Source organism: Pyrus communis, chromosome 2 (assembly GCF_041283825.1).
Source record: "Pyrus communis isolate YQ-2024b chromosome 2, ASM4128382v1, whole genome shotgun sequence".
Classification (NCBI taxonomy): domain Eukaryota; kingdom Viridiplantae; phylum Streptophyta; class Magnoliopsida; order Rosales; family Rosaceae; genus Pyrus; species Pyrus communis.
The window spans coordinates 23194525-23221969 of NC_142566.1; the positions used below are offsets into that span (position 1 = coordinate 23194525).

Genomic DNA, 27445 nt, shown 5'->3' on the forward strand with positions numbered 1-27445 from the left:
TAACAAATACAGAATTATATTTTACTGATGTGAAAAACCATTTTCTTTTGTTGCAAATTTGTTTTGGGCTTTTTTTGGTTGGTAATGAATTTTACCTTGTTTCCTAAAAAAAAAAAAAAAAAAGACCATTTAGATAAATAAATAAATTATAAAATAAATTAATTAATAAAAAGTAACTTTTATGCCAAAAAAAAGGGTTAAATAAAAAGGAGCAGCCCACCCCAACCAAACCATCCATCCTCACCTTTCTTGCCCCTCCATCCGCCCCCCTTTCCTTCCTTCACCACTAAAACCACAGCACCGCGCCTTCTCCGACACCCCTATTCCGCCATCGTCCACAAACTACAAGGCCTACGCTTCACCAACCTTATCCGCTCTGCAACCACGCCAAGCGCGACCTCACCCGCCAAGCCAACGTCGAGTCCTTCTTCGCCGCCGAGAAACCCCAATTCTTGATCCCGCCGTCGTGGCGGCATTCACGCCAACACCACGTACCCGACATATTTCATCGCCGTAAATCTCCAGAACCAGACCAACGTCATGGTTGCTTCTTTGTTAAAGGAGGAGCCTGCTTCTTTGTTGAACACTGCCAGGTTGCTGCCTTGTGCTTTTGCTTCGTAAAGGAAAAGAGAAATTGGAGATCTACTAATAAAAGTGGGCGATGGCGGTGTTCGGTGGCTGGTGCGGAGAAGATGAGCCATAAGCCAATATCTTTAATTTTTCATGTACCAACTGCGTTTTAAATTGAATTTTCTGAATTTTTAACATTTTTTAAATAGTTAAATTTTGTTAATTTATTGCTATTTAATTAATGTTTTAATCTAGTTGGATGAGGAGTGGGTCTCGTATTTTGAGCATTTAAAATTTGCAACAAATTTGTAGGATGATGATTGACATTGCAATGTTAAAACATGAGATTGTAGGCATAATTGAGGTAATTTTGTATAACTTACCCAAAAATTAACATTAAAGAAAAATATGAAGTTAAAAGAAAATAAACATAAATACGATAATATCACATCATCACATAACCATTTTGGTCATTTTATACTTTTATATAAAAGTTTACTAAACACTTAAACACTTTTACAATTAAAATTTACCAAACATTTTGCTGCTTTATTTTATAATTGTTTATACTTGCGATACAACGAGAGCAGTTTTTTTTTTAAAAGCATGAGAATACCAAACTAACCCTTAGGAGGAGGTGCGTACGAGTGCAAGGGCTTCACCAGCATGCAGGTTTGCAGAGAATCTTAGCTTTCTGTAATCTTCATAAGTAAAGGGAACGTAAAGTCGAGGGTGCTCAGAATCCACCAATTCTGGAGGAGGTTCCACTACTACTCCCTCATCTGGTCCACGTTGGAATGAAGCGATCGAAACTCGAATTCTCGTCTCCCGAAATTGGACTCTGTGCTTCACATTGCACAACCTTCCATTGCTCCATGCCTTAAAATATTAACAACATAAGGAAATATGCACAAATGAAACATGTTACAGACTTGTAGAATTTGAGGGACGCTAAACAGACAATATATTACCTGAGCGACATCCCCAAGATTAACAAGGAGAGTGCCTGGGCAAGGATCAACAGCTACAAAGGTGCCGGATTTGTCCATCACTTCCAAGCCACCGACAATTTCATCGTCTTGAAGAATGGCTAGAAATCCTGAGTCTGTGTGTAACCGTAGACCAGTGGATCCAACTGATTCAGGAGTGAAGGTGTACTTGTTTATCCTGAACTAGCAGGGCCACCCCTTAAGGTAATCATTATCAGCCAACCCTAGACTCTCTGCCAATTTCTGCCCCATATCCACAATCTGCTCACACACTGCTTGAGCATACTTCTCTATCACCTCTCTGCTCGATTAGTGATAAAAACAACTTTAAGACGAGTTTTTCTACTATGCATCAACGTATGCAATACATTGCTCAAATTAACGACTAGATTTATATATTCATGATGAAACCATTGTATATAACATTATGCTAAAGCACAATTTAACATGTGTGAGGAAACTTTTGTTTGTGTTTTTAACTATTGACAAATCACAATTGACATGTTTGTAGATACTTTTGTTTTTATATTTTAAGTCAATTCAGTATATGTTGTTATTTGCAGGTAGGTAACGAGGAATTGTTCCTTAATTGTAGGGAGCCATGTGGCTTTTTAACATAATGAGATTAGAGTTTAGAGCTTCGAGTTTAGGGTTGACATGTAGGCCAATTAACATAATGACTATTGACTAATCTAGAGATTAAGGTTCAAACAATCTTGTCATTCAACAATCCTCGTTTGAGATTTGACCTTAGCAAAGACTGAGCTGCACTAGACCAAATAATTATTCGGAGTATTCGGGTTATATTTTCTTGTTTTATCTTAGCTAAAATTTAAGCAATAGTAAAACTATCAGACGATCAAAAGCTAACCTCTGGTAGGAAGAAGCATTTAACTGAGAGCAAAAGCTATCCAAAGCCTGACGCGATCCCAAGTCGTAGAACCCCAAAGATTCAAAGATAGGGTTGTCTATGCCGGGAGCCTGGTATCCACTGCCTATTATCCCATCCTTGTTCTGCTTCTTGATCTCCATGGGCAGGTCCAACAAAGATCTGACCACTGATTTCATCTCCGACATCAGAGCCGGTGGGATCATGTGGTTCACAAGCCTGAAGCATCCCCATGTCTCTGATGCTTCCCTCAGCTTCCTGTACTCTTCTGCTTCTGGAAATTTTTTCAGGTCAATGGCTGGGATTGTCCTGCAGTCTTCCTCTCCACCTCCCATTTCTGAATTTTGGGTTTGTTTCTTATAACTCCTCGTTTTTTTTTATATAAACAGCGAGAAAGAATCAAACCCGAGACTTCGAATATTTTAACTTTCAAATTCTACTTTTTATTTGGACATTTGCATTGGATTTGTTCATTTGGGATTGAATGACTGTACCATACGCATTTGTTTTTGACTAATTACGGTAACATTAATTAAGGGGTCGGCAAGAAGAAAAAGATTAGCACGCCTCCCATGTTAATGCAAATCGTCAGCATCATTATTTTTTGCCATAAAATCATCATCAGCATGCACTTTCAATTATCTAGTACTTCTTTTCAATCGTCAGCATCATTTACTTAAAACATTTACCATCTACTCCTCTTTTAGGGACGGCAAAATAAATCGCAAAAACAAATAGACGATAGATGTTCCTTCCAACTCTTGCAAAATAGAGAGCTTTGTTAGCTTGGGGTCCCTAGAAGACATTCACCATCTAACATATATATGGGAAGATATGATATTCTATATTTTCAATTGTATATATGACCGTTAGATAGTGAATATATTAATATACAGTAGCTAATCCTTTAATTTGGTGGGCAGAGAAAATTGCAATATAAATTTACTTTGAAGTGCATATATAGCTAAAGGGGATTAAAATCACTATCATTTTTGAATATTTTCGGGTTAAATGAGATGCGTTGAATGTCAATAATGCTAGGCATATCAAATTTTGTAATAAGCCTAATATTTGGATGCTCACATAAACTCCTCGGAAAATATCTATTTAGCAAATTAGATAAAATGGTTTAGTAGAATGTTTGATGAGAAAATAGCAGAAAAATTATAAAACTATCAACTAAGCTTGATAAAAGATATATTTTACAATTAAGCTTGATAAGAATTCAATTGAAGTTTTTTTTTTTCCTTGAACAAACTCGGAGAGGAGGATTCGAACTTAGAACTTCACGTACAAGATAAATACTACAAATGCCTTGATCTTCTTTTCTTGGTTTAACATAGGTTAAAAGGCAGGATGATATATGCTACCTAAGCTTGTCATATACATATCAGCAAATTAGGAAGGGGTGCGTAGGAGTGCAAGGGCTCCATCAGCTTTCAATTTTCTGGAGAGCTTGAACTTACTAACTCTAAGATATTCGTAAACAAAAGGGACGTAGAGACGAGGGTGATCCGAATCCACGAGTTCTGGAGGAGCTTCCCTCGCTTCTTCCTTTGGCCCCAAGAGAAATGTAGCGATCGAAACTCGAATAGTAGACTCCTTGCGTTTTACTGTATGCCTCACATAGTACAGCCTCCCACTGCTCCATGCCTTGGTATAAAAATATCAACAGCACGGTGTTATCAAATAGCATTAGTATTGTAGCAAATAGTCACATCGATAGCAAATAATTCAAGACAGTCTTGATATGAAATAAATAAAGTATCGATGGAAAACCTGAGTGAAGTCTCCAAGATTAACGAAGGGAGTTCCAGGGCAAGGATGAACAGGCACAAAAGCACCAGATTTGTTCATCACTTCTAAGCCACCAACATCATCATCCTCTTGAAGAATTGTTAGAAATCCAGAATCTATGTGTTCTTGTATGGACCTGATTGATTCAGGAGAGAAGTTGTTGAGCATATTAATTCCACATCAAGGAAATAAGGGACCTTGCATGCATGTACTTATATGTAATTGACTCCCCATATAGCTAATTGATTTTACAGTGGTATCTCAGCTTTCTTCCAAAGTTGTACTTGTTCATCTTGAATTATCAAGGCCATCCCTTGTGTAAATCACTGTTGACCAACCCTAGACCTTCTGCCAACTTCTTCCCAATATCCACAACCTGCGGCTCGCATGTTGCTTGAGCATATTTCTCTAGTACATCTCTGCTCATTTAGAAACAAATGCAACTTCAAAATATTGAGTGGGAAGTTAATGAAACGGTTTAGATCGAATATCGGTACTTGTTCAAAGGAAAATACCACAAGGTCATGGACCTTGAAGATTATTCCACATCTAGAAACTGTGATTCTACAAGACATTAGATAACAGTATGAATTGCCAATTTAGTCCATGAATTATTGATGAGTAGATTTTATATTATATATTGAACCCTATTCTTAGTATATTTTGGTTAATATTTTGGAAGAATTTTCATACTTTAAATTGTATTTGTAATATAGGACATTCAACTTCTTCTGGAGCAAAACGTGGTCAAATGGATGGATTTTGGAGTAATTCTAGTTGGAGGCCGTTCATGAGTCACTTGGATTGATCATGTCGAAATATCAGATTTTTCCACCAAACGGTTATTTTTTGGCAATAAAATAAAGGAGCGATACACGGTGCTGGAATAGTGACGTTTTGGGCTTGAATTGCGTTTTTGGAGTCCAAGATGATCTCGGATGAGTTCGTGACCTTCTAAAGATGTGTTCAGAACGTCCCGATCTTGAAAACAAGCAATTATGGGCCGATTTTGGATGATATTTAAGGCTAAAACATGGCTGGACAAGCACTTAGCAGATTCTCCTGGCTTAATTAGGACTTTATTTCCTAAGATATTTTGTTATTATTTAGCTTCCTAGTTAGAATAAAAGACTACATTTTAGGGTTTATGCGATGGCATGGCAGCATCTATTGCTTTGCCGTTCTTAGTTTTTCTCTACGCTTTCTTTTATAAACTTTGGAGACAGAAGAATTTCTAGGGTTTTCAAAGGCTTCCAGATTTTCTACTTCAAGGTGTTTTCATTCTTAATCATTCTAATAATATTCTCTATGATTTTAATTACGAATATGCGTAACTAATTCGTTTTGCTAGGGCGAAGCCTTGCATGAATGCGTAATTTTTATATAATTGCTTATGATTGATTGCATGCATGCTTTGAATTATTAATCACTGTGATTAAAACTATCTAACTATCTTAATGCCTGATCACCATTAGGATTTTTAGAAAAGTAATTTGATGCAATTTGGTTAGAAGGTTCCCTAAAATTGATGATGGCTTCTTGTGGTTAATAATTGTAATTTCACTTAAGATGAACACCATGTCTTAAGGGTTGCATAGTTTTTCAAAGGGTTTTCATAAAGCATAATGAGTCTTTCATGTTCAAATTTGATCCGAACGTCCGGACAGGTTGCATGTTAGATATACGTTTTATGGTAGAGGTTCCAAGTAGAATATATATTAGGAAAACCTAACCTTCAAAGTGGCATGTGTAGATCATAAGTAATGGGTAAAAATTCATAGGATTGCTAGGTGATGGTGAAACCCTAGTGCTTTTATAAATTGGTATTTAAAACTCTTTTCTTTTGTCATATTAGTTTTTAATTAAAATTCGTTTTTAATTTACCCAAGTCCGAAATCTCTTTTCTCAATTTTTAATTCTAAGTAGTTAATTAGGAATTGTTTTTACATAAATTATCCAAATAGTCTTTGAGGAGAACGACCTTGCATAAGCAGATATACTACAACATCCTTGTATTCTTGCAAGTATTTCATGTGATTTTGACCCTATTTGCATAGACAGTAAAAATCCTATCAATTATCACCTGAGTGAAAATTAGGTCCCTAAACTATTTTTCTAGAAAAATTAGTCATTAAATTGTAAAAATTTTCCAATTACATCCCTAATATTATATTCGAAACTACTATATTCAATTTTCCATCAATTTAAGTCATGTTTTTGCATGTGATACACATTGGAGGCTAGATTAGTAATTTTACATAAAAAATAGTGCAACTAACTTTGGAGGGTAAATTAGACGTTAGATTCGCAATCTATATGAAATGTTAAAAGTTTATAGGCAAGAAAAAAAAATGGTATTACGCTCTAAAATGTGTCAAGTGACTTAAGTTGACGAAAAATTGGATAAATTAGCTTTGAATATAATAGTAAGCATGAAATTAGCAATTTTAATTAATTTATGGACTTATTTTACTGAAAAACTAATTCAGGGACCTAATTTTCACTGAGGTGATAGTTCAAGAATGAAATCGACACTTCACCCTAGATAACAATATATACAACTATGAATGTGTTCTTTTTGTCTCTAATACTCATTGCTTGATTATATATTCTCATTGACACTTCATATTTTATCCCTGAATACTTAGGTGTCACTAAACCATGTTGCTAGCAATATATTAAGGCTATTACATTGATTTAGTGAGCTAGTTTTTTTCTCTCTCTTTGTTTTCTAATTTCCATCAAGCTAAGATGTAACAATCAAGAATCAAAACTGTTAAAATAATCCTAGTGATACTAAGTATGTGATCAAATATCTTAGTATTTAGGGCGTTAAGTGTTTACACATGCGTCTCAGATCGAAATTTCTATTTTTTTTTAAAACATAAAACTATCTCAACTATGGGTCGCACCATAATTTCATACCTCATCTTTTAAACATTGCAATATCATATTTCAACTTATGATTAATTTGCAATGTCATACCTCTGTCAACTTTTAATAAAAAAAGCCCACTCCTTGCCTAACTGAATTAAAAATTAATAAACTAATAATTTTTTATCTAAACAAATTTAAATGAATAAAAAAAAAATACTCTCCCTCATCTTTTACTCCTTACTTCTCTTCTCCCAGAACCAAGAACGTGCTTTTACTGAACCACTGAGTGGAACTCGACCAGCTCCGAGTCCGGGACTGAGTCAGGCACGCCCGACTCTTGCAGAACGTGGTGGGCATCGTCGACTTTTCAGTCGGAGGCACCTATGATATCTGTAACGGCACCGGAATACCGAGATGGGGATCGGGCGGTCGAAGGAGAATTGTACGAAATGGTGGGGGGGGGGGGTTGTTGAGGTTTCGCGGAGGGGGGGAGGAGCGACGGAGAAATCGGCCAGTTAAGCCATTGATGGCGAAGTCTGAAGATTTAATGGGTGAATCGAGATCGAATCGATCACCCACAAAAAAATTTCTGGGTTTTTTCTTTCAAAATTTTTTTTATCTGGGGAGAGAGGAGAAGGAGGGGGGGGGGGGGGGGGGTTGGTTTGGCGCTAGTGGGGTCTAGGTTTTCGGCTGTGAATAGTGAGGGTGATGGGTGGTAGGGGATGGGTTCCACAGTTTTTTAATAAAAAAAATTTAAATGATTTTATCCAACATTTAATTAATTTTTTAATTTGAATAGGTGAGGATGTAGATCCCGTACTTGCCACAATTTGTAAGACAATGTATAATATTGTAATGTTTAAAAGATGAGGTACGAAATTGTGATTTAATATATAATTAAGATAGTTTTGTGTAATTTACCAATTATTTTAATAATTTCAAACTCTCACCTTTGGTTGGGTCCCATGTAGTAAAATAGCTCCGCCTCAATTACAATTAAACAATTCCGCCTCTTCCTAAATATATTAACGTTTGCATCTAGCAAATGCTAATTATGCGATAATTTAGTGATAAAATTGGCTTGGAGTACTATTAATGTGACATTCATTATTGTCATCGTCATGCAGTTTTGGAGTATTTGAGTTTTCATCTAAGAAAATTAGATGAATATGTTGGAATTGACATTAAATCAACATGCCTAAATTAAAGCAAGAATCAAACAAGGATTGAGATATCTTGGACGCAAGATATTTGACTTTGTGTTTCCTAGTTGGTTTGGGATTTGGTTTTAGTATAGGATTTGGTTTCCTATATTCTATGAACTTTGTGTAAACCTATGACATCTATTGGTATAAACAGATGGATGTGGGTTAGAGTTTAGTGTGTGAGAATTTCAGAGACATAAGTTTGTATACTTGAGAACACTTTGTGTTTGTGAGTTTTCTTGTATTTGTTAGTAATCAATAAAGCTTCCGTTAATAGAGAGGTATTTCTATATTGGAGGAACTCTGGAATCGTTGTGTTTTGTTTATTGCTTGATTGTTTCTTAGTTGGGTTTATAACAAGTGGTATCAAAAGCTTAGGGCCTTACGTGGATTGTGACCATCAATCAATGACAAAGACTGGTGATTCCACCAGTGGTGATGATGTTGAAGAAAAATATGGCACTAGTGGAACCAAGAGAGCAGTTCAGGAGTGCTAGGCTTGAAATTGAGAAATTTGATGGAACAAACAACTTTGCTATGTGGCATCGAGATGTCCTGATACAACAAGGTTTGGTTGTTGTGTTAGGAGACATGCTGTTCTTGATGAAACAAGGAAGAACGAGAAAGATTCAACGCTCATGCATGCTCTACAATTAGGCTATGTTTGGGAAAGCAACAGAAGTATGGTGTGATGAACATAACTTCTGCATACGAATTGTGGGTTGCATTGGAGACAAAATATATGAAGAAAAGTGCAGAGAATCGACTACATCTCAAAAGCAAGTTGTACAGGTTCTAGTACAAAGAGGGCACAAAGATGATTGGCCATCTAGAAGAGTTTAACAAGCTTCTAGCTAAATTGGCAAATCTTGAAGAGATGATCAAAGATGAAGACAAGGCTTTGATCCTGATGAACTCATTGCCTGAATCCTATAAGCATTTCATGACAACTTGGATTTATGGCAGGGAGACAATTAAGTATGACGAAATCTCAAGTGCTTTTATGAATCATGAGGTGAGACACCTTGATAGGCAAGAAAGGAAAAACTTTGAAGCTTTGATGGTGAGAGGGAGTTCGAAAGAAAAGAAAGGTTCATACAGGAAAAATAGTAGGTCTCGTACTAGAGGAGTCTTAGAGAATAGGAAGTTCTTGGATAAAGATGAGTGTGCTTTTTTTCGTGAAAAATGACATTAGAAGAAGGACTGCCCTAAAATCAAAGAAAAGACTAAAAATAAGAAGGATGACTCAAAAGCAAATATGGTTGAAGTCGAGGATGAGGAATTTTTCTATGCCCTAATTGCATCGAGCATTGTGGTTTATATGAAAGAGTGGGTGCTCGACACAAGTTGTACTCATCACATGACTTCTCAAAGGGCTTGATTTTCAAGCTTCAAAGTTATGAATGGAATTGTGTACATGGGAGATGATAACCCATGTATAACTCAAGGAATTGGCAACGTTAAGATCAAGCATCATGGTGGTGTGATTTGAGAATTGCATGGTGTAAGGTATGTTCCAAATCTGAAGAAAAATTTGATCTTACTAGGCACTCTCGAGTCACAAGGTTACAAGTTTTACCAATAACAACGTGCTCAAAGTTGCTATATTAGCACTTGTCATAATGAAAGAGCCTCATAATGGCTTACTTTATATGCTACAAGGAAATACTTTGGAAAATGGAGTGGTTATGGTAGCTGATGAAGTGCAAAGTGATAAAAGTGACTTGTCTGCATTATAGCACATGAGGTTGGGACATGTAGGAGAAAAAGCATTATAAGGATTGATCAAGAAAGGGTGTTTAAAAGGAGCAAAAAGTGGAAAGATAGAGTTCTGTGAGCACTACGTTCTTGGCAAACAAACAAAGGTGAAATTTGGCACTACTGTTAATCAAACGAAAGGGATTTTGGACTATGTTCATTTTGATGTTTGGGGACCTGTAAAGAATGCTTCTTTAGGTGGGAAAATATGGTTTATATCTTTTATTGATGACTACTCTCGCAGATCATGGATATATATGATGAAACGAAAGGACAAGGTTCTTGATATCTACCTGGAATGGAAGAACATGGTGGAGAACAAGACTGGAAAGAAGATTAAGATATTGAGAAGTGACAATGGAGGGGAATATACCTCTGATCTTTTCTTCAAAGTGTGTAAAAAGGAATGGATTACTTGGCATTTCAGTGTCAGACTTACTACACAATAGAATGGGATTGCAGAGAAACTAAATATGACCTTACTCGAGAAAGTTCGTTGCATGCCATCTCAAGCTAAGCTGTGAAAGAGATTTTGGGCAGAAGCTTTAAGATATGCATGTCATGTGCTTGATTGACTACCATCAACAGCATTGGAGGGTAAAACACCCATTGAAGTATGGTTTGGAAAACTGGCTCAGGACTATGATAAGCTACGAGTGTTTGGATGCAATGCCTACTTTCATGTGAAGGAAAACAAACTGGATCTACGAGCCAAGAAAATTGTCTTTATGAGATTCAATAGTGGTGTGAAAAGCTTCAAACTTTGGTGTCCCGAGTTAAACAAGATTATAATAAGTAGAGATGTGACATTCGATGAAAGTCACATGAAATTGAAGGAAGATGTTCAGATGGTGGAGCTTAGGGAACAAGTAATTGTGAATTCACAGCTAAGTAAAGAAGATGTGGAAGAAGAAAGAAAAGGTAATCAACTTGAACATGAAAAGAATGATCTCGAAGAAGAAACACCATCAGAAGAACTAAGATACAAGATGATTGCATAGCCAAAATGAAGGGAAAAAGAGACATATCCCTACCTGCGAGATATAAAGATTGCATGGCTTGCATGATATATGCATTGCCAGTAATTGAGGCTAAAATTCCTACTAATTTTGAAGAAGCAGTAAAGAGTGAAGAAGAGAGTAAATGGCATGATGCAATGGACAATGAGATGCTCTCCCTTCACAAGAATAAGACTTGGGAATTGGCGGAGCTGCCTAGAGGAAGAAAAGCAATTGGCTGCAAATAGGTTTATGCAAAGAATGATGAAGTGGATGTCCAGACCTTGGTAAGATTTAAAACTAGGCTAGTGGCTAAAAGATATGCTTAGAATGAAGGAATAGATTACAATGAGATTTTTTTCTCCTGTGACTAAGCACTCCTCTATTTGAATATTGCTTGCCCTAGTTGCACAATTCAACCTTGAATTGGTACAACTAGACGTGAAGACTGCATTCCTTCATGGTAATTTGGATGAAGAGATTTATATGAGACAACCCGAGGGGTATCAAGTGAAGGGCAAAGAAAGATTGGTTTATAAGTTCAGAAAATCTCTTTATGGTTTAAAGCAATCGTGCAGGCAGTGGTATTTAAGATTTGACAAGTTTATGAAGGGTTAAGACTATACAAGAAGTCACTATGATCACTGTGTTTATCACAAGAAGTTGAAAGATGGTTTGTTCATGTACTTGTTAATCTATGTGGACGACATACTCATAGCCTCAAGCAATATTTCAAAGATAGAAAAGTTGAAGGAGCAAATGAGAAGGGAGTTCGAAATGAAGGATCTCGGTGAAGCCAAGAAAATATTGGGAATAGAGATCACAAGGGATAGACAAAATGTTTTGTGTGTTTGTCTTAGAAGCAATATCTTGAGAAATTGTTACAAAAGTGTGGAGTAACAAAAGACAATAAGTCTGTAGGAACTCCATTAGGTGCTCACTTCAAGTTGAACAGTCAACAATGTCGCAAAACTGATGAAGAAAAGATGAAGATGAATGATATTCCATATGCTAATTTGGTTGGAGGATTAATGTATGCTATGGTGTGTACTCGTCCTGATATAGTATACGCATCTGGAATTGTTAGTAGATTCATGCATAATATTAGAAGAGAGCATTGGAATGTTGCTAAATGGATACTAAGGTATTTACATGGAACGAGGGACAAAGGTATTTGTTTTGAAAGTTGTGATGAAGGAATTGATAAGTTCTCAGTTGGATTGTGGACTTAGACTTTGCTGGAGACTTAGACAAGAGAAGATCGACGATTGGGTAAGTGTTTACCATGACAAAGGGTCATATATGTTGGAGATCAATATTACATCCAACGGTGGCATTATTAACCACAAAAGCAGAATACATGGCGATCGTTGAAGCTATCAAAGAAGCAATGTGGACTCTAGGGTTGTTAGGAGATTTAGGTGTAGAACAACACAAGTTGGATGTATATTGAGATAGCCAAATTGCCATTTATTTGGCCAGATATCAGGTACATCATGCTATGACTAAGCACATTGATGTATGATATCATTTTGTGAGAGAAGCGGTAGCTGAAGGTGAGATTTGTCTAAAGAAGGTTGTTATAGAAGATAATCTAGCTGATATGTTGACAAAGGTGGTTAATGCAGCTAAGTTCGAGAACTGCTTGGATTTGGTGCAGTTGAAGCAAGTTTGATCTTGCGATATGGTTGAGCAACGAAAGTTGTTTGATGCCTCATTATGGATTTCATGCCAAGGTGGAGATTGTTGGATTTGGCATTAAATCAACATGCCTAAACTAAAACAAGAATCAAACAAAGATTAGGATATCTTGGGCGCAAGATATTTGGATTTGTGTTTCCTAGTTGGTTTGAGATTTGGTTTTAGTATAGGATTTGGTTTACTATATTCTGGGGACTTTGTGTAAACCTATGACATCCATTAGTATAAATAGATGGATGTTGGTTAGAGTTTAGCGTGTGAGAATTTGAGAGGCAGAAATTTGTATACTTGAGAACACTTTGTGTTTGTGAGTTCTCTTGTATTTGTTAGTAATCAATAAAGCTTCTGTTGATAGAGAGGTACTCATATATTGGAAGAGCTTTGAAATCATTGTGTTTTGTTTATTTGCTTGATTGTTTCTTGGTTGGGTTTACAACATAATATATATGGGTTAGGATCTAGGACGCACGCTTTTAACACACATTTTGACACTTATTTTGTAGGATCCACTTCATAATATTTTTAATCCGAACCGTCTATGTTTTAGTATATAATTTATAAATCATCTTTGCAAAAATTAGACAAATCCAAAACCATTAAGATATTCATTTGTACTGAAAAAAATGGACGAATACAGTTCTATGAAACACTAAATTTAATACAACGATCATATATGTAATACCCTGAAAATTTAAATATGAATTAGATATTCATAATTATGAATATGTGGTGAAAATCGAAAATAAATCGATTTATGATTATGAAAAATTGAATTGAGAATGTTTAAAGTTTTATTTCCGAGAATTTTGATAATTTACGTCGGTTTTCCTTGTCGATAAGTGAAATGATGAAAATGCCCTAGTTGGTTAAATTGACATATACGAGGACGTATCCTCATATTTTATCGTTTTCTTAGCATATTTGGATAGAGTTCGAACTCACGAGGGTGTGGGCGAAAACCGTTCGTGAAACGGAGTTATAACGAATAAAATAGAAACGAACGAGCGTAGGGGCAGAATGGTCATTCCACTATGAATCTAGAAGGCTTCATAATTTTGGGGGCTTGTCGTGGAAAAGAGGGGAAAAAAACGAAAACCACGGGAGTGGCTGACAAGGGGGGAGTTTCAGGAGAGTTTCAGGAGGGGGAATGAGAGAAGATTGACCGAATGGGGAGATGAGAAAGAAAGAAAAGGGGCCAATGGGAAGAGAATGCATTTCAAAAATGAAAAACTTCACATACCAAACGCTTGGAATGATCTAATTTAATATTATATCATGAACTAAATGATCAATATGAGTTAGTGAACATTAAGTAACGTACCAAACTCCTGGTACATTACAAACACATAATGTATAACGTTTTTCCAAACAAATCGTTTCAAAAAAAGAAAACTTTACGTACCAAACGCTTGGAATGATCTAATTTAATATTATTTCATGAACCAAACAATCAATATGAGTCAGTGTAACATTAAGTAACGTACCAAACTCCTGGTACATTACAAACACACATTGTATAAGGTTTTTCCAGACTTATACGTTTCAAAAATAAAAAAACCTTTACGTTCCAAACGCCTGGAATGATCTAATTTAATATTATTTCATGAACCAAACAATCAATATGAGTCAGTATAACATTAAGTAATGCACGAAACTCCTCGTACATCACAAAGACACATTGTATAACGTTTTTGCAAATGGATACGTTTCAAAAATAAAAATTTTACGTACCAAACGATCAATATATGTTAGCACAAATTAAATGACATACCAAATTCTTGGTACATTACAAAGTTGCAGTCCAATAATGTACCAAACTAAAAATGTTAACTAGTACATTTGAGCTAACGCACAAACATAAATAATATGGCACAAAGTCAACTTATATTCTCAACAGAGAGCCAAAATTGCATTTTGGCATGGTAAAATAAAATTATTAATATCCTTAAATTCAAATCCTTCTTATATTCAATAATCAGTATTTTTCTTAGATTAAAACTCACTGGAAAATAAAATTCAATAGAAAAATAACATTATTAATATCCTTAAATTCAAATCCTTCTAATATTCAACAATCAGTATTCTTTTCGGATTAAAACTCTAAGACATTAGTTTGCAAGAATCTAGGAACCTTGCGTGCATTTTGGCGTTAAGAAACTGATACAAATATGTTAAAGGCCTTGGCAAAATATGTAATTTAGGTACATTACAATGGGTTAATTAAAATACACATGGCACCAAAATTGTAGGAGAATGTTTAATCAAATTGTTAAAATGAACAAATGTTTAATCTAAGAAGCCTAAAAATGAGGGGTCTATATCAGAACGCCCCTTCTTTTTAAGTAAAGGAAGAGAGAAATTGGAGATCTACTAATAGAAGTGTGTGATGGCAGTGGGCGGTGGGCGGTGGCTGGTGTGGAGAAGATGAGCCATAAGCCAATACCTTTAATTTTTCATGTACCAACTGCGTTTTAAATTGAATTTTTTGAATTTTTGACATTTTTAAATAGAAAATTTTACAACAAATTTATAAGTTGATGTATGACATTGTAATTTACTAAAAAATAAACATTAAAGATAAATATGAAGATAGAAGAAAATAAACATAAATACGATAACCACTACAAAATATATGGTCACTGCACACAAAATAATATTGTGCCTATAAGGCCAAAGGACATCAGCACATGTGCCCATAGAGCAATAGCAACACTGCGGTAACCAAAATGTCATGTGCACTCTATTGACGTGCCCTTAGGTGAAAGGGCACAATATGTGGTTTTGTGCTCAAAGAGATGAGCACAACTAAAGGTCATTTTGTGCCTATATTCTAACAAAGTTGTCAGATGACCTTCTCCCATCCATATTAGCACAGCTTTTGTTATTGTGCCCAATAGGTCAAATATTTAAAAAAAATATATAAAAACTACAAAAAATTGAAAATTTGAAATAGCCTACAAACTGAGACTGAGGCTAAAACAAAAATATTCAAAATCATCCATCAAATATACCTTTCTTGCACGGATCTGGCGACCTCCTGGCCTCCGCCAAATTTTCCTTGAATTTGCAATTTGGGCTGCTCGACATGGCAACAGCATCAACCGGAACAACAGAGCCGATTAAAAAGTGTTACGATCACGGAAGCATGGTGTGGTGCTGGTGAGGAGAATGCTCAAGGCCACATCTCATTTGCTCAAGAAACTAGCGTAGCTAGACAGCTGAGCCCCTGCAACATAAGCGGTGAGAACAAAGCCAGCGTAGAACATCCTCGGCACGCCAAATATATTTGCAGTTAGTACCCCAAGTACTGGTTTCAGCACATACTGGGCGATAAACCCAACAGAGAGTGGTAAAGATCTGCAACAGATGAGAAGTAAAGAATATTGGGAGCACACTCAAACCCTCACTAACGGATTAGAATAAATAACTGACAGAAGAATATTACCTTTTGAATACATAATGTTGAAAAAAGATATTACCTTTTGAATGCAAGGACAAAATCATCAATCGAAAGTTTGATTCCAATTGAAAGCATGATCCCACCAAGAGCAGGGCATATAAATCCTTGGATACCCTTTATTAATTTTGAGTTAATACATTGCTAAACTAAATTAACAAAAATTAGTGTCTCATGTGCCTATAATCAAACACATGCTAGCAACATAATGCTAGACTCTAACTTCAACTCTCGCCTCGGGGACTTTGGCCTCGCACATGCCCTGGACAACGAGAAGACCTCGTACGCCAAGCTCAAGGGTGTCCCAGGCACGATGGGGTACATAGCCCCTGAGTGCTTCCACACGGGGAAAGCCACGTGCGAGTCCGACATCTACAGGTTTGGGGCCGTGATTCTAGAAGTCGTGTGCGGGCAGCGGCCATGGACCAAAATGGGAGGGTTCCAATCGTTGTGGATTGGGTTTGGTCATTGCATAGAGAAAGGCGCGTGTTGAATGCTGTCGATCAGAGTCTGCTGGGAAATGATTGATAACATTCATCAAAGTATACATAGATGAATGTTTTGCAATAAAATATAAGAACTATATTCGAAGAAATGTAGAGAGAGAGAGAGAGAGAGAGAGAATCAAGAGAATGCAAACTTTGTTATTTCTTAGAGAGATGAAAGATTATCTCACAATGATTCAATTGACACGTCCTGATCCCGATGTCCACCGAACATCGGGGTGGTCACGTACTGGCCGACACTCAAGAGTTAACGAAAGCCATTTAATTAATGCAAATGATGAGAACATGTGAAATATGCATAAAAATTGGGACTATTCAAGCACTAGAACGTAAAACACAATACTAAAGCTCAACTGCTAACAATTAATTATTAAGATAATGCATGACATGTTAAGAGCATACGTCTAATACAGAGTACAAGCAGAAATTAAGATAAAGAAGTGCTATTACAATAGGTGCCGAAGCAGAGAGAATATAGCACGATGTCACTGGTAAGGGAATGCCTCGTAGCTCAAATCGTAGTCCTCATTCCTACGTCTTGAAGGGGGCGCAAAATAAACATGAGTGGATCAAGTTGATATAGATATAACAAAATAGTTATCAACATACTAACCGCAAGGTTTTATGAAAACACATATATCATGATAAATAAAATAGGTTTTCCGAAACTAGCATGTCGTGCAATGTCTTAAAACATATCTCGTATATATCGTAATCACTAGTGAATGTCCAATATCCCTCCAAGCCTCGTGCCATGCCAAAGGAAAATCATCTTCAGGCCCTATGCCAACTCCGTGTTTCTCAGCCCGTAGCTAGAGATTATTTATTTAGGCCCTATGCCAACACCATAACCTCGCCCGTGATGGAATCTATCCCTCGCCCCGTAGCGGAATAGGGACCACTAGGTAAGTACAAAACCATTGAACATATCTATATTTGAAAAGCATCTTTATAGTATAAAGTCATCCATCATCTATACTACGAAGAAGTGTTTGAAACATGTTCTAAATATTATATCGTCATCCATCAGATATCCTATAAAGAATATAGGTTATAGGAAAAATAGTAATAATTTAAACTAGCCTCAATAAGCATGTTATCCCATAAAACGTAATCATTAAATCATGCTTTTCATGTATGCATTCTATTATTAAAACATGCATTTTTAGAAGAGGTCCACTCACCGTACACCGTTGGTGCAAAGCCATGCCCAAAGGAATAACGGAAACTCCGCTATTAATTACACCTATGCACATAAAGAGTACAATTAACAAAACTATACTCAAACGATTGAATTTCGGAAAACGAACGTCATAAACGAATTTAGGACGTCGAATAACATAAAAGAAGACCTCGGATACGGCCACACATCACTCCACATGCCCTCACGTGCCGCAGTAAGGTGGCAGCTCTGAGGCCACGTGGCGCCATGGGTTGCCAGAATAGTCGACGATGCCGCCATCAACGCTGCCATGGACAGTGGCGCGTGCATTTCATGCGTCGGCACAGGCCATCGCCCACTCACCGGCCACGTGCAGGCTCATACGCGGTTGGGCTGGGGTTTCTGAATCTGATTTGGGCTTGGTTAGGGTATTGGGCTTGGGCTTTGGGGTCCAATTCACACGGCCCGAAGGCCTAGGCCCGCACGGCCTTGAGGCTTGAGACCTAAAGGTTTTGGGTTTTAAAGGAAACGGGCCTAAAGCCCTAACCAAAATGGCCCAAGGCTTTTTGGGTTTGAGAAATTAAAGTAAAAATAAAAAAAATGCAACGGAAAAAGGGTTTTGGGTTAGGTCATTAACATGCCTAAGGCTCGAGGTTTTAGACTGGCTTGAAAGGCCTGGGTTTCGACGGGAAAGCGCCAGAGCTTTCCCAACTCCGGCCGATGACCATACTTATCCATTGAATCCGATCTAGGTATCAAATTGAAGAGGAAGGTGAGAGAAAGAAGTTGGTACCTGCTGTTTGCCGTGAAATGGCCGACAATGCTCAGAAATTGGGCTGGGTGCCCTCGGGTTTGCCTGGGCTTTCCTGGGCTCCATCGTGCCTCGCAACAACGAGAAAGGGAGAGAGAGAGAGAGACGACAAGGTGTTAATGGTGAAAGTGGTGTTGTCGACGCCGAGGTGGTAAGGGTGCAGGTGGATCGGAAAGTGAGAGGGTTTCGAGATAGAGAATGAAGTGAGTGTAAAGAGAGATAGAGTTAAAAGTGAGAGTGAGAGTGAGTGAGGTCTTGGGTGGGGGAAAGAAAGAGAAGTGGGGAGTTGGGGTGCTGCCACGTGGCAGCTTAAGGGAGTTTAGAAATCTAGATAGAGGGTCCAGTTTAGTCAAGATAGGGGACCAAAATGAAATTTCATTACAACTTTAGGGAATTTATGAAATTACACTCTAATTTGGGGGTGGTACAAGCATATATAGCAGTCGAATGTAACTTGTCAGCTAAGCTATCAATGTAACTAACTTTTAACAAAGTAACAGAAACTAAAAGACTACAATAGTTGATGTGGCATTCTTATTTGACTGTGATAATATGTCAAATGATGTAGCAGTAGTCATATTTCTTCAACATCCCCTCAACTGGGATTTTCCAGTTTGAGATTGTAACAATGATTGACAAATGAGGGACTGTGAAGACCTTTAGTAAGGACATATGTAGTTTGATCTTTAGTTGGAATGTATGAAACCTCCAAATCTCCTTGTTGTATTCTCTCCCTTACAAAATGGTAACTGGTGTCAAGATATTTTATCCTTGAGTGAAAAATTGGATTTGTGCTTAATGCAATGGCAGACATATTGTTACAGTGAATAATTTGTGGAGCATCCAAGAATACTCCCAAGTTCTTCAATACATTTCATATCCAAGCTATATCTGTTGTAATATGTGCTAAGGCTTTATATTAAGCCTCAGTAGAGCACATTAACATTAAGGTTTGTTTCTTAGACTACCACAAGATTGGATTATTCCCTACATAAACCACATAACCAGTAATTGATCTTCTATTATTCAAATCTGTAGCCCAATCAAAATTAGAAAAAAAAAAAAAAAAAAAAACAATAAGCTTTGTAACTGTGTTTGTAGAAAAAGCAATACCAGTGTTTATGGTTCCTTGAAGATATCGAATAATTCTCTTGACAGCTCCCAAATGGATATCAGTTGGTGAAGTCATGAACTAACATACTGTACTCACTGCAAAAGCAATATCTAGCCTTGTAAAGGTCAGATATTGTAAGGAACCCACAATGCTTTTATAGGTGGTTGGGTCTGTCAAACCTTGTCCTTCTGAATAAAGCATTTGATGATGAGGTTTACAATGAGTGTTTGCAGGTTTACATGAATCCATTCCTGCTTTGTGAACCAAATCCTTAATGTATTTAGATTGATTAACAAAACATCTCTATTATCTTTATATTGAACCTGTAAGCCCAAAAAATAAGTAAGCTGCCCCATATCTTTTATCTCAAATACCTCAGAGAGCTCTTAAATCACCTTTTGTATCTTCACATGATTGGAACCAGTTAAGATTATATCATCAACATATAGTAACAATATGATGATATCGAATTCATCCCTCTTTACAAACAAACTTGTGTCAGAAGTTGATGTATGAAATTCCAGAACTGCCAAAAACTTTGAATTTCAAGCCCATGGGGCCTATTTCAATCCAAGTAATGACTTGACCAAGTTGCAGACATAAGAAGGGTAAGATGGATCAACAAACCCTTGTGGTTGCTTCATCTAAACCTCTTCTTGTAAATCTCTATGTAAAAAGGCATTTGTTATGTCTAATTGTTTAAGATTCTAATGATTAATGGCAACTAAAGCTAGAATAATTCTAACAGTGGTATGCCTCACAACTGGACTAAAGGTGTCCAAGTAGTTAATCATATGTTCTTGAGAGCAACTTTGGGCTACAAGCCTTGCTTTATACCTTGAAACAGTGCCATCTAGATTTTTCTTCACTTTGTATAACCATTTGCTTCCTACAATTGCTCTATCTTCAGGGGATGAGACCAATACCCAAGTCCCTTGTGCTCTAAGTGAATCATACTTCTCCTGCATTGCCTTTGCCATTGTGGTATAGTGGCAGCTTTTCTAAATATTGCAGGTTCTGATGCATCAGTAATCTTAGATATAAAAGAGTAACCTCTAGTGAAAGGTTCTTTTTCATTGATTTGAAGTGAATGAAGTTCAGGACAATGTGCTAACACAGCAACATAATTTCTTCTCTCAATTGTACCACTCTTCAATCTAGTAACTATTGAATGAGTAGATGATATTGTATGTCCAATCAAATCAGATTGAGATAAATTTGGAAGAATTACCTCAAGTTGAGAATCTGAGAGGACATGTAACAATGATTGTGTACCAAAATGATGATTTGTAGGAGAGGGGTGATGTGAAGAGCTTGGAAACTCATGTGAAGGGTGCTATCAATTGAATTTACATCTCTATCACTAATTGGAAGTCTTTGTGAACTACTGGTACTTAAAACATTCAAGTTATCAACCAAATTCACACCTTCACCATTTCCATGAATACTGTGAATACTTCAACTTGGACCAGTATCATTCTCTAATATATTCATAAAGCTAACTACTTGAGAATCATTCTGTAACTGTGTAGTATACAGAACCTTTTCTTTTGGAACTTGTAATTGAACCAAAATAGGTGACTAAGGAGACCTGTGAACAATTGAATGATCCTTATGTTTTTTAACTTGTCAAAATGGATATACATCTTCATCATGTATTACATGCCTTGACAAAATGAACTTTTTGGTCTTGATATCATAACAAATGACTCCCTTGTAGCCATGAACAAAACCAAGAAATACACATTGAGTTAACCTTGGCTCTAGTTTATTCTTGTTAAATGGTCTCGATAATAGATATACTGCAGTACCAAAAACTTTAAGATGCTTAATCTCAGGTATACCGCCAAACACAACTTGATAAGGAGACTGCATATTTAAATTTCTACATGGCATTCTGTTGATTAAAAATGCATCATGAGAACATGCATGATACCATAACACTGGAGACATTTGTGCATCTGATAACAAACTAATAGTTGTCTTAACCAAATGTTTATGCTTCCTTTCAGCAAGGCCATTTTGATGGGGTGTATAAAGACAAGAAACCTGATGTATAATCCTTTTTATCTCCAAGAATTGTCTAAACACACTGCTTATATACTCTTCTCCACCATCTGATTGAAAATATTTAATTGACACATTGAATTGATTCTCAATAAAGGCATGGAACTTGGTAAAGATTGCAAAAGCATCTGATTTATTAACCATTGGAAAAATCCATACAAATCAAGAGCAATCATCAACAAAGCTTATGTAGTACCTATAACCCTCTATAGACTTCTGTGGTGAAGGACCTCATACATCTGAGTGTATCATTTCAAGCACAACATTTGACCTATCTTGACTTAATGAAATGGCAAGTTACTCATTTTGCCTTGAATACAAGCAGTACATATAGATGGACACAAATCTATACTAGTTGACACTTCAGCATTATTCAACATGACACTAAGAACCTCTTCAGATTGATGATCCAACCTTTTATGCCAGACTGCAGTTTTTATTTTCTTTCCAACAAATGATGCACACCTTCCAAAACTTGTAGTTTTTGACCTTGAAAACATTGTTGTTGGTATCTTGAATAGCTCCCCCATCATCACTTTTTCCTTGGTATACAATCATTCAAGTTGCCTTGTCTTGTATAAAAAAGATCAAATCATCACATATAAACCAGCAACCATTATCTCTGCATAATTTCTTAACAGATAACAGGTTCATTGTAATTCTTGGCACATGTAACACATTACGTAGAATTAATGACTTTTGTTGAGTTTTAATGAGAGAAAAACCAATATTCTAAACATGCAAACCTTATCCCTTACCAACAGTAATTTTGGCATCACCATTATAAAGAGTAACATCTACATTTGATGTCATATGGTGAGTTGCAATCGTATCAATTACCCATGTATCAGTAGCTGAAAAACCTTGGATATTTGAATTTTCACTTGTGTCAGTGAATCTTGGGCAGCCATACCAGCAAGAGATGTTGAGGGTGCACTTCCTTGATATGAAAAATTATTCATGTCAAAGATTCCAAAGCTCTATGTCCTATTTTTCCACAAATTTGACAGACCAAGAAACCATCAGATGATTGACTATTATCAGCTCTATGATAACAATTTGGTGTTGTATTCCCTCTTCTGTAGCAAATTTGACACTCATGAGATATAGCATTCTTGTAGTTGGTATTACCAGTCCAAGTATTTCCTTGTTTACTTCCATTTCCAGAGAAAGAACTTTGAGAACCTCTATTTTGAACACCTTTCCCATTGTTTCCAAAAGTAGAGTATGACCTGTAGTTATTGTTTCCACCATTGTCTTCACTAGAAAATCTTTGATTATTGAAATTATACCTTGTATTGTTATATCCACCATTGTAATATTGCCCACTTGGGGCCTCTGTGCATTAGAACTTTCCCCTTGTTCATAACCTTGATCAGCTTCCTGAGACCTCTGTGTATTAGAACTATTCCCCTGAACATACATGGCTAACATTGAATTTGACAAAGTTGTAATTCTGGATTCAATACTTCCTTCAGCACCAAGAAGTTGAGCTCTAAACTCTTTCATTGAAATTAGAGTTTCCTTGGCTAAGATTATTGATCATCTCAATTATTTTCTCTCCTGCAGCAACCAATTGATCTTTGATACCCTTTAGTCTAAGTAAGTACCTATCAATAAAATCAGCACCTTTCTATGCATTATGAAATTCAGCCTTGAGTTGATTAACCCTGACAACTGATACAGAAACATATCTTTCTTGTAAACATTTCCAAGCTTCTTGAGAGGTTTTGCATCCAATGACATAATCCATAGCATCATCTAAAAGTGTAGCAATAAGAAAACTCAATAATGACACATATGTTTTAACCCAATCTTTATAGGCAGTAGTAATTTCTCTAGTTACACCAGTCTCAATATTAATGACATACTTTGGAGAACACTGAGATTCACCACTAAAGAAATCATAGCCCTTAAGAACTTACTGAAACTGATAATCCAATTTGACAAAATTATCTTCTCTCAATTTCACAGTGATCATGCCCAAATGACTCTCAATTTTCATAGTACTAAATGCCATATCTTTACAGTATTGTAATCACAAGCAATCTAAAGCGAATAACAAAGTCAACTTCTCAAACAATCTTCAAGAACACACATTACTGGCTTCGGCCTTGTTTGTGTGAAAAATTCAACAATCAATTAAAAAAGCAATGGCTATCGGCCTTTATGCTTTGACAGAAATACTTCATCAATTATACAATCAAGAACTGGCTATCGGCCTTCAAATTCATACTTCAAAATCAAGAAATGGCTATCGGCCTTCAAATTTCAATTCTTTTGACAGAAAATTCTTCATTGCCACAATTACACAAACAATAGGAGTGCATAAAGAAAAGCAACACCTGATAAACTCGAATTCTGATCACCCGAACCCAGAAAGATCTTCTATTACCAGAAATCTTCACAGCAATCGAATTGTCACAACACAGCAGAAAGAATCACCAAAATATTGAACCAATGGCGAAGATACCATGATAACACTCATCAAAGTTACATAGATGAATGTTTTGCGATAAAATATAAGAATTGTATTCAAAGAAATGTAGATATAGAGAATCAAGAGAATGAAAACTTTGTTATTTCTTAGAGAGATGAAAGGTTATCTCACAGTGATTCAATACAAGCTTATATAGCAGCCGAATGTAACTAACTTTAACAAACTAACAGAAACTAACAAAGTACAATAGCTGATGTGGCATTCCTATCTGACTATGATGATATGTCAAATGATGTGGCAGTAGTCATATATCTTCAACGAAAAGAGATCCTCTCCGGATCTCTTCCACCAAGGTCATCAGATCAAGTGATTCGGGCCTTTGAAATTTCATCCAATGGCCCACCTGTTTTGACCCTTTAAAAGTTATAATAATTTTTGGCTGTTGGATGAAATTTCAAAGGCCCGGATCACTTGATTCGGTGGCCTTGGTGGAAGAGATCCGGAGATGATCTCTTTCCATCTTCATGATTACGTGGCGGAGGAAGCCAATAGGCTTTTGCTTTTTGGGCTGGCCTGTATGCACCCGATTGCGGGCAAGAGGCCCAAGACCCAAAACATTATCCAAATCATTTCCGAGTCAGTTCCGGTGCCCCGAGTTCCACCTTTTAAACCCGCTTTCGTATGGCCCTCCAGCAATATGCCTGAGGGAGTGAGTAGCATAGCAAACACAGTGAAAACAACGTCATCCTGTCCCTTTGAGATCTCGGTGTCGGATACTTCGGAGTGGACTCCATGCTATGATAGCCTGGATAGCAATGGAGAAACATGGAAAAGGATCCTTTGCGGATCCCTTCCACAAAATCCTACCAATCAACAAATCTGGGCCCTTAAAATTTGATCCAACGGCTAAAAACAGGGGGTCCTTTTAAATGTTATAATAATTTTAGCTGTTAGATCAAATTTTAAGGGTCCAAATTTGTTGATTGGTAGGATTTGATGGCAGGGATCCGAAGAGGATCCATTTCCGAGAAACAAGAGGACATAGTGACAGCTTCTCCTTGCTTTAAGATTCTTGTTCTGTTGTCAGTCCCACGTTCTCCCATTTTATTTATTTTTCCATTTTTTTTAATTTTAAAAAAATAAAAGAAATTTCTTTGTTTTTTGCTTGAGAAATTTCCTAGTTTTAAATTTGTTTTATTTTCTATTTTGTTTTCACCGAAGGTGCCTTGTTCATGTGTAAGTTCGTATATTTTGTCTCAATATTTATAATTATATAGATCTTCATTCTATTTTCCGTACTTATGAATAATGTAATATAAGCGAACAATTAAGTTTGGTAAGCTGTGAAGTGCATACTAATCCCTACTTCTTTTGTGAATTACAAATTATTATCACCTTAATCTTCTTTTGTGGCGGGTTATAATCAACTATACTTTCAAAGTTAATCGAGAAATGATTATACAACTAGAGTTATATTTCCTTGTGTCTATCATATTTATTACGTCAAGTTTACATAATGAGTGTTGTGGATACAAAAGAGTGATTTTAAAGTTATTCGTGAAATAATTATACAACTCAAGATATATTTTCTTGTGTTTACCGTATTTTTCATGTCAATCTTACATAATACGTGTTGTAGACACAAAAAAAATATATTCCCACTGACACCATAGGTTTTCTCCTTCAGTACACGACTCGCCTTCAAAACCAAATTGTTGGGTTGATTGATTACTCTATGATCGAAACCATGACACCATTGTTCTTTCAATGAGCAATCCCAATTCTATTAACAATTTATAACACCGAAGAAATCTCCACTAGAAAGTAGAACCAGAAACAACAGTGAGATTATCTGAACAAATCGGGATTAACCAGTTCAATTAGACAACATTGTAATATAAAATTACTTATTTCAAGATATTATATTAATGTAAACATAGCAACGCATTAGGCTCACTTGTGTCTGGTGCCGCATCAGCAAACTTATTAGGAGGGGGTGCGCATGAGTGCAAGGACTTCACCAGCGTGCAGTTTTGTGGAGAGTATGAGCTTTCTGTAATCTTCGTAAGTAAAAGGAACGTAAATTCGAGGGTGCTCGGAATCCACAAATTCCAGCGGAGCTTTCACTAGCGCTTCCTCCTTAGGTCCCAAAAGGAATGTAGCAATCGAAATTCGAATGGTTGCCTCCGTGGATTGTACTCTGTGCTTCACATTGCACAACCTCCCATTGGTCCGGGATGTGACAACTTTCCACCCCACATCAAACTCTATGTATGTTTGCTTCAATTGCGTGTTCACCCCACAAACTCGTTTTCTTTCTTCCCGGATCTCCATATTGAAATCAAGCAAATTGAAACCAAATGAGATTTTACTCTCAAATGATTTGAACAATAAAATTCTCAGACGTTTTAAGTCTAACCATGGAAGCCTTATACAAGGTTTGGAATCGTATAACGGGCATAGAAGAGAATGTTATCACAGTAAATTTTGGGGTGCATTCATATTATTATTATTATTATTTTTTAAATTGTACGGACCCTAACTAATCATTCAATATTGTACGCTAATAAAGAAACCCTAAAGTTATACCAAGTAGAGAACAAGTAGTAAAATTATCAGACGATCAGAAGCAAAGCTGTGGTAGGAAGAAGCATCCAACTGAGAGCAAAAGCTGTCGACAGCCTGACGCGATCCCATGTCGTAGAGCCCCAAAGCTTCATAGAGAGGGTTGAAGCTGCCGGGAGCCATGTATCCACTTCCAGCTATCACATCCTTGTTCTGCTTCTTGATCTCCATGGGCAGGTCCAGCCCATGGGACCCAAAATTATAAATTTTTGGACAACAATACCCCATATCTTTTTCATTAATTCCATTGTCTACCCTCTTTTCTCTTCCTCCTCCACCATAAATCCAGCAACCCAACCATGGCTTCTCCACCGTCTTCCCCGTAGGACAACTTCATCCTCCCTCTCCGATTGGCCCTAACGCTAACCCAATCCGAGTACACCCACCCGAACCCAACCCTGCCTTCCTCCTCCCTGGTGGTCCGCAACGAGACCGTCGCCCTCCGCCGTGCCAAATTAAACTGGTCTTAACAGGTTCCT

At 36.7% G+C, this 27445-nt stretch overlaps 3 pseudogenes across 1 annotated transcript; 1 reads left to right on the forward strand and 2 right to left on the reverse strand.

Moving 5' to 3' along the window:
* Positions 1 to 981: 981 nt before the first annotated feature.
* Positions 982 to 3057, reverse strand: LOC137746416 (2-oxoglutarate-dependent dioxygenase DAO-like; annotated as a pseudogene). Its single transcript, XR_015952271.1, has 3 exons — positions 2431 to 3057; positions 1542 to 1860; positions 982 to 1449 (listed from the first exon to the last, which is right to left on the reverse strand). The product of XR_015952271.1 is annotated as a 2-oxoglutarate-dependent dioxygenase DAO-like (transcript).
* Positions 3058 to 3846: 789 nt separating this feature from the next.
* Positions 3847 to 27294, reverse strand: LOC137747747 (2-oxoglutarate-dependent dioxygenase DAO-like; annotated as a pseudogene).
* On the forward strand, positions 15870 to 25239 carry LOC148698759 (putative L-type lectin-domain containing receptor kinase S.5; annotated as a pseudogene).
* Positions 27295 to 27445: the final 151 nt, after the last annotated feature.